Raw genomic sequence first — 8,941 nt, 5'->3', positions numbered from 1 at the left:
ACTGTTCTATGAAAGAATGTTCTTTACTTGTCTTAGTGCATTCCTTTTGTCTCCTTCTACATTGCATTATTTTGCTCTATTCTTTATTTTTGTGTGCAAATGGCATGCCAGTTAAAGTGAAAACTATCTCACCTATAGAAAGACAGTCTGGATTTTAAAACCAAGAACTAATAAAATCCTTCCTAAATGACACCACTGGATTCAAGTAAAAAATGACTTAAACACTAGTAATAAAAAAAGACAAGCCCATTTCATGAAGAATTCAAAGATAAATGTCTGCTGAATGTTTTAGCTCAGATGTTTCAGAATGCTGCTGTATGTTTGATGAGGAATTTGAGGGGAAGATTTCATAGCAGAAGGTGTTCCTGTGGCCTGTGTTGACTTAAGTGGTGACCCAACTGGACTGTGAAACTGCGGGATGCCTATTGACTCGAGCTGCTTGTTAGAGAGGAACTCCCCACTGTTGTTCAGAAATCCTTCCCCATTTCCTCTCTCTCCAAGCTTCCCATCCTCTACTGGCTCAGTTTCTAGCATTTCAGGATCTTCTTTCCTGCTAAAGAACTTGTCCAAGTAACTGGTGTGAGTGTTTTCCTTCTCAACTTGTTCATCCTTCCTTACCTCACAAAACTGATTTATGAGAAAACAGTCCTCCCCACCACTCACAAACTGGCTGTCCCAAGAAGATTGGTACGAGGCTTCTAATTGAGCCAGATTTGCCATTCCTTTTTCCTGTTTTTCTTGGCTTACTGACTTTGGTATCAAACTTTTCAATTCTAGTTGGGACACTGAGCTATTCAAGTCATTTATCAACAACATCAGTAGGCTCATATTGGGAACTAAGATGAACAGTTCCTGCAATAAAAGAATCAAAGTCAAACCCCTGATTCTTTTCTCTTTCTTTTCCAGCCAGTTGCTATGATGCTTCCTCTAGTGCTATCTGGGCTTTAACCAATCCATACCTTTCACATTTTGATTTGCCTTTCTTATCAGATTTTTCTTTGCTTTGTTCTTTCCAATTGGAAAGATCTATAACAAGCCTGAGTTCATAGTAATGGTTAACTTCAATCTCTCTCCAAACTAAGTTATCTAAATATGATGATGACCTCGTTTTGTAGTTACAAGTATGGCTACACTCCAGATCACAATATTTGTTTTCATGATGATCCTTGGTACTGCCAACAAGGCTCAGTAGAATAATTGGTATCAAAAGTAAGGTCCTCCAGATACTTTTCCCAATCTCCATCCAAATATTTTCGGGGATCAACTTGTACTTCTTTTTCATCAGTGACATCAGACAGAGCTCTTGGATCAGGCTGAACTTCATCAATATCAAAGTTGTTATGTATAGGCCAATCACAATCTGAAAACTGACTGTCATGGTACCTTTCCCAGTTATAAATGTATCTGTGAGTTTCATCCATAAGCAAAATATTATCAACTTCATCTTCAATACGAAAAGGATGGCTTGAAATTGGCTCATCCTTTGGAAAAGAGTATATGCTCATGTAAGAATGGGAGAGAGCTTCTTCTGCTGTTAACCAATCCATGGAGCTAAATGTAAAAATTTGTTCCAGGAAATCCAGTGCTTCTCGACTAATTCCTGGAAACACCTGAGTTAAAGGTTTGTGTGGCTCAGTCATGTCATTTCTAATGTAAACTGAAATTACACTGAGAAGCTCGTGGTGATCTTCAATGTGCAACAGGAATCGATTATAAAATCAGTTGCATCTGTTCAAGTTCATGTGCACCTGCAAAAAGGATTTTACCAGTCAGCATTTCAGCAAAGATGCAGCCTGCATCCCACATGTCAATGGCTTTAGTATAATCGTTAGGAGAAAGTAAAAGACGTGGAGATCTGTACCATTTAGTAACCAATCCTTCAGAAAGATGACCCTTATGGGAATAATGAGTATTCGTAATCCGTGCAAGACCAAAGTCACATATCTTCAGCACCAAGTCTTCAGTATTAATGAAAAGATTCACTGGTTTGAGATCTCTGTGCAGTACCTTTGCAGAGTGAATATTCTTGACCCCCTGTAGCAGCTGATACATGAAAAGCCTGGCATGCTCTTCCAGTAAAGTGCCCTGCTCCAGCACATTAGCTAAGTCTGTCTCCATGTACTCCTGAGCAATGTAAACACTGTTCAGCTCTGTAAGAGAGCCCACATCATCTGTTTCCCCTGGGACCAAGAATTTCAAACACTTTCACAGTGTTGTCATGGTCAAGTCTTCTAATAATTTTGATTTTACGTACAGCATGTTTGACATTCTGGGGATTGGTAAGGACCATTTTCTTGATGGCCACTCTTTCGTCACAGTCATTGTCTATAGCAGAAAAAAACCAAGCCATTGCCTCCACAACCCAATGGTTTTAAGACCATATACCTGGAACCCAGATCAAAAACATGAATGTTCATGAGACTTTCAAATTTCTCTGCCATTTTGAAACCCTTACTATTGCCTTTTCCTTTCGAATTGTTGAACTTGTGTAAACAAGGAAGAAAATTGGCATCAGAAGGAAAGATCTTTCAAAAAGGGAGAAGAAAAATAATTATGGTTCCACAGCAAGATGGTTTCTTGATGTTCACTGCATATGTCAAACAGGCCTGTTGAGTTACCCTTAGACTTAAAGCTCAAAAAGCTCTACTCACATCGAGAATTAAAAAGATTGCAGTACTCATAGTTCAAGAAAGGGGCAGCAACTCTGCAGACATTTAAAGAAAACACTCAAGAAACTCAAACGGCATGAAATGACATATTATGCACTCAGATTACTGTGCTAAATGATATATAACATTTAACAAACATGTGAATAAATATGCACACAACAGTCTTCTATGAACATTCTCCTCACAGTACAGATAGATACATTCAGTGTTGGACTAGTCCTGAGCAGCATTGTTCTGAGGTGCTGGCAAGCACTATTTCTGTTTTGCTTCTTTTCTTCCTTTGTTGCTATATATTTCAACAGGAAGCCCTGGCGGCTGTTGGTTAACAGAAGATGTCTTCTGTTAGTGATCAGGTGGCTCTAGCTCACCACGATCACAATCAAAGCTACCGTCCATCTTACTCTGATACAACGGGACTTTTGCAACTCCTCAAGAGAGTGTGGGGCCCGCGGACAGCCCCCAGTGTCGGCTTAGGTCTCTGGCTGCCCTGGCGGCAGCAGCATCTCTGAGGTTCTCGCTTTGCCACAGTCACCACTATGTAACCCCGACCCGTGAAAGCCAAGTGACCAAGTTTAAATTGTAGAATCCTCCTCCTCTCCTAGGGTCTGCAATATTCAGTGTTTTATTTATTTATTTATTTATTTACTTATTTATTTTTGGAGACAGAGTCTTGCTCTGTCGCCCAAGCTGGAGTGCAGTGGCGTGATCACAGCTCACTACAACCTCTGCCTCCCAGGTTCAAGTTACTCTCCTGCCTCAGGCTCTGCAGTAGCTAGGATCACAGGCACCCACCACCACACTCAGCTAATTTTTGTATTTTTAATAATGAAGAGGTTTCACCATGTTGGCCAGGCTGGTCTCGAACTCCTGACCTCAGGTGATCCACCCGCCTTGGCCTCCCAAAGTGCTGGGATTACAGGTGTAAGCCACTGTGCCTGGCCTAGTATTCAGTGTTTTAAATTTCTGAACAAATCAACTCCAAAATACCAGGGGCTTACTAACAGAGCTTTGTGGCACGTGTGGCAGCCTCATGTGGCTGTGCAAATGGGTGTGCAGTTATCCTACCCAATGATTCTGGAACCTGAGTTTCTTCCTTCCCATACTTTGCTGCTTCCTAGGGCCTCCTCAACCTCTGCCATCCACCTACCAGAAGACTAAAGAGAGTGGGAGAGGCACAACTACTTCTTGAAATCTGGGTGGGACACTCCTAATCATTCTTAACTAGTCATATTGGCTGGAACTAACTACATGGCCAGATGCAGATGCGATGGAGACGCAGCGGGTGGAAGGGGGGATTTAAGCAGAAGCAATTAAAATCAAAACAAGCAGGCATAAAAGTGCCTTGTATATTCCAAGAATGGAGACTTGTCTGCTTCTTTCCAAAATTACGTATAGAAAGCAAGGGATAAGGACTGGAGTCAAAAGGTAACATAAAACTAAAGTGTGAGGAACTTGAAAAGTGGATGGGGTCTGAAATTTTGGGGGTCTGTAATTTTTTTCTTGAGACAGAGTCTTGCTCTGTGGCCCAAGCTGCAGTGCAGTGTGGCAATCACAGCTCATTGCAGTCTCAGCCTCCTGGGCTCCAGCGATCCTCCCTCTCAGCCTCTTGAGTAGCTAGGACTACAAGTACATGCCACTATGTCTGGCTAATTTTAAATTTTTTGTGTGGAGACAGGCTCTCACTCTGTCACCCAGGCTGGAATGAAGTGGTGCAATCATGCCTTACTGTAGCCTCGACCTCCCAGGCTCAAGTGACCTTCCCACCTCAGCCTCCAGAGTAACTGGGACTGCAGTTGGTGCCACCACACCTGGCTAATTTTGAAATTTTCAGTTTGTAGAAATGGGGTCTCCCTATGTTCCCCACGCTGGTCTTCAACTATTGGACTCAAAGGATCCTCCTGCCTCAGCCTCCCAAAGTGCTGGGAATACACGCGTGAGCCACCGCACCCAGCCTGGCTCTGTATTTTAAACGACAGTGTTTATTTTTAGCCCCATGGCAGATTGGAATCACGAAAGTCTGGATGGGGCTTGGAGAAATACATAGTTTCCAGAGTGAAGCTCATCATTGGCACAATAATTACCTGCATATTTATTAAATTCGTGAAGCAGGAGGAAGACACTTAGGTTCTCCATGTCCTGAACACTGGCTTGTGCAGCATCAAGACACCCAGCCCAGAGAATGGAGATCTAGAACAGAACACGGACTGTAACAGCTAAACCTGGATGTTTCATCATCAGGCCTCTGTCTAGATCTTTGGAAAATGCATACATTTGCATATAATCTTTGGAAATAACATTTTCATCTCATCCACACAGCTTTTCTCCCCACTTTTTTACCTATTACAAATAATTAATCTATTGGGCACCACATGTCTATTTCAAAACCTTTTATTTGGGATATATTTTACTTCTAGATTGAAACACAAAAGTTTAGTTATGTTATAATAAAAATGTGTTGGGTTTATCTATGAGCTAAAGCATCACTGGAACATGACCAGTGTACACATTAGAGGATTTGTGGCAAATAAATGCAGTTATTACTTTAAGTGTCAAGCATTTATTGCTATTCATATGTTTTCTTCATTAGAAAGCCAATGATGAACATGACACTACATTTTTATGTAGTCTTGGTTCTCTTTAGAAAAAAGTTATAAAAATAGTGAGAATGAAGCTGCATAACTAAGAAATAAAATAATTTGATAACCAAGTACTGTTGCTTTAAATATAATCTAGAATATAATGGACCATTACACACAAAAATATTATTAATGATACTTTATTTTCTAGCATGGCATAATATAATAAAAAGGAGTTTTTAACTACCTTTATTTTGTTGTTGGATAATTGGATAATTAGTGATAATAATAAGTAATTCAGTTTTTTTCATTTATCTTGTCAGCAATAAAAAATAATGATAAAAGTTGGAACTTGCTTCCTGGCACTGAAAACATTGAAAGGCCTGTCCTACACAGTTATTTGCAGTGGAACAGCACAAAGATCCCTGCAGGGCTAAATGAATATTGAAATATTTTCCCTTGATATTTCAGATTCTCATGGATGATAAAAATGCCTTCAAAGAATGACCAGAAAAGTTACATAAATTGAATTATAATAGCTAAGTAAAATATCAGATTAATTAGAAAATCCCCCACTGTTTCATGAAAATAAAAAATATTTTCTTTTACTCCTTGGTTAATTGCAATAAATAATACCCTCAATGTCAAATCTTAGGAGATTGACAACAAATTTAGAAGAGAATCTCAAAGTCATTTTATTTATACAAAGAAAACATTTATAAATATAAATTGAAACAGTCTGACTGCAATGCAGCATACCCAACCATATTGTTTGCAGTATTAGAGTACAAATGACAGGGTTCTTCATTTCCAAATGAAATGTAAGGTTCACTTTATACATTTTCTCTTTAGAGAACACAGAGAAAGATTCAGCTCTCTCCCTGGTCAGCAAATGAACCAATATTGTAATGCCTGCTATTGGTATTTTTAAAGTATTCTGCAAATTGAGGGCATTAAAGAGCCATTTGTAAATAATAGAACATTTCCAAAACTACAAAATGAGAACATTATTTCTTCTATAATACTTATTAACTTTCTGTATAGTTAGAAAAGTTTTAGAAGTATTATTCCTCCACAAATAGGGGAAAAATGCACAAGTTTATTCAGTGTGCCATTATTGGAAAAGAAAAAAACAGGGACCACAATTAATGCTCATCAACACAGAACACATACCCAAGTGGAATATTTTTCAACTAAACACACATACACACACACACACACACACACAGAGAGAGAGAGAGAGAGAAAGAGAGAGAATAAAAAGTCACCAGGATATATTTGTAAGTGATCAAAGCAAGGGGTACAAGATATTGTATATATTGTGTAAAAAAAGAATAAATAAGAATATATCCAAACACTAGACATATATCTGGATATCAACTAGGAACTAATGAAAATGATGGGTAACAACAGGGTAGATGATTTTGGAGTAGAAGCAAGACTTGTATATTTTAAAATGATAGTTTTGATCTTTTATTTTAAATATACAAAAATTAAGTTAAAGACAACAGAAACAACTGCTAGAATTGAAATCATTAACAAGAAAAATAGAATATTTTTAGAGACTAAATTAGCATGACCAAATTAGACACCCAAGATGAGAAGCCAGATAGGGAATTGATAGGGGGATGTGTGGGGCTATAATCTCTTCTCTAATTTAGAACTTATCCCCACCATCATGATATTGAAAACTGCAATAGACATTCTGTCTTCACATAATATTTCACTTGATACTTTTCCCTGGAACTGAGCTGGCAGGCTATTCCATAAATTTTTCTAGTATGTCCTTTAAAAAAGTTGGTGCAGTTTAGTTTTTATTGTGAGATGGCTGAAAAAACAGTTCACTGTGTCCCACAGATCTGTTCATAAGCTGTGATGCGGCCAACTGGCAATTAATGTTCTGATTGCTTTATTCATAATGCATAGAGCTCATCAAAGGGGTCAATGAAAAGAAGATAAATAGAAACTGATTACAGCACAAGTCAAGTGTGTAAATAAACATCATAATCTCATTTTGACACCCAGGGTTTGTAGGCAGTTCAGCAACCCTCAGTCATGCCCCAAGCAGGTGACCATCTTGCACTGGTGGACAACCCAGCAGATGCCTGGTCAATAGACGCTCCCATCATGCCTCTTCCAGGCCCTGAGAACTACACCTCTTTCAGATCAAATTCAAAAGTCTCTGGCCTGGCATGCCAGGTTCTTAGTATTCTCATTCTGCTTTTCTCTCCAGCTTGCTGAAATGATTCTATCTATATCTCTACCTCTATCTATTATCTATCTATCTTCTATTCTATTCTGTACTTCCTCTATTCTAAATGCCATGCCCATATTTTCCTATGCTTCCACCTTTTTTTTTAACCACTGAAGATCTATCATTTCTGCCCTCTTTCTGTCTTAATAAGACTACCTCTTATTGATTTCATAGTGAAAACTTCCCACAATTTATCTGTCCCTCTATCCCTTTTTGGTTATACAATTCGCTTTATAATGTTAGAACATCTCAACATTTTCTTAAGATGATTTAGGTATTTAAAAGATATTTCCCCAAACTTTTTTTTTTTTTTTTTTTTTGAGATGGAGTTTTGCTATTGTTGCCCAGGCTGGAGTACAATGGAGCGATCTTGGCTTACTGCAAACTACGCCTCCCCAGTTCAAGAGTTTCTCCAGCCTCAGCCTCCAGAGTAGCTGGGATTACAGGCACCCGACACCATGCCCAGCTAATTTTTGTATTTTTAGTAGAAACGGGGTTTCGCCATGTTGGCCAGGCTGGTCTTGAATTTCTGACCTCAGGTAATCTGCCCACCTCATTGTCCCAAAGTGCTGGGATTACAGGCGTGAGCCACAATGCCCAGCCTTCTCCACACTATTATAAAAGTTTTAAAAATCTCTCTTTTTCTATTTTCTAATACCTTCCAGAATTGGAGAGTTAGAAGATGTTATTGACTTAATGAAGCACCAGAATAGTTTTATCAACATGTCCAGTTGAAAATCTATATTAATATAAAAGTCTTATGCTATTGGTATCTCCATTAATTAAATTTAGAAAAACATGCACTTTTAAAATTACGTGAAAGATTATTTAAATTGATATAATTTCCCCAAAGTGGGGGAAACCTTTGGTATCTATCTAATTATCTGCTACTAAGAGAAATTATAAAATTAAAACAAATAAAACATTTTATTATCTAAATATTTGGAAGGAATATTCTCATTTTATTTGAAGCAACATTTTGTTTTTCTTCCAATGAACTACAGAGTTGCTGGGTTTGCAAGCTGTGCAAATTCGGAGGTTTAAAGAAGTATCATTTCCACTAATTCCCCCCCTATATAGATGGAAAACAGACACTGATGTCTAAGATTCTATACTTAGAAGTGTATTCATGGCCAAGTGTGGTGGCCCACGTCTGTAATCCCAACACTCTGGGAGGCTGAGGCAGGTGGATCACCTGAGGTCAGGACTTCGAGACCAGACTGGCCAACATGGTGAAACCCCATCTCTACTAAAAATACAAAAACTAGCCGGGTGTGGTGACACATGCCTGTAGTCCCAGCTACTCAGGAGGCTGAGGCTGAGGGAGGAGAATCACTTGAACCTGGGAAGCAGAGATTGCAGTGAGCCGAGATCATGCCATTGCACTCCAGCCTGGGTGACAGAGCGAGACTCCAACTAAAAAAAAAAAAAAAAAAGTGTAT

The 8,941-nt window shown here is 38.8% G+C and overlaps 1 pseudogene; it reads right to left on the bottom strand.

Moving 5' to 3' along the window:
* Window positions 1-288: 288 nt before the first annotated feature.
* Window positions 289-2,466, bottom strand: LOC101152180 (mitogen-activated protein kinase 6-like; annotated as a pseudogene).
* Window positions 2,467-8,941: the final 6,475 nt, after the last annotated feature.

This window comes from Gorilla gorilla, chromosome 7, assembly GCF_029281585.2.
Source record: "Gorilla gorilla gorilla isolate KB3781 chromosome 7, NHGRI_mGorGor1-v2.1_pri, whole genome shotgun sequence".
Lineage (NCBI taxonomy): Eukaryota > Metazoa > Chordata > Mammalia > Primates > Hominidae > Gorilla > Gorilla gorilla.
The sequence above is the reverse complement of the archived record's forward strand: the minus strand, read 5'-3'. Positions and strand labels throughout refer to the sequence as shown.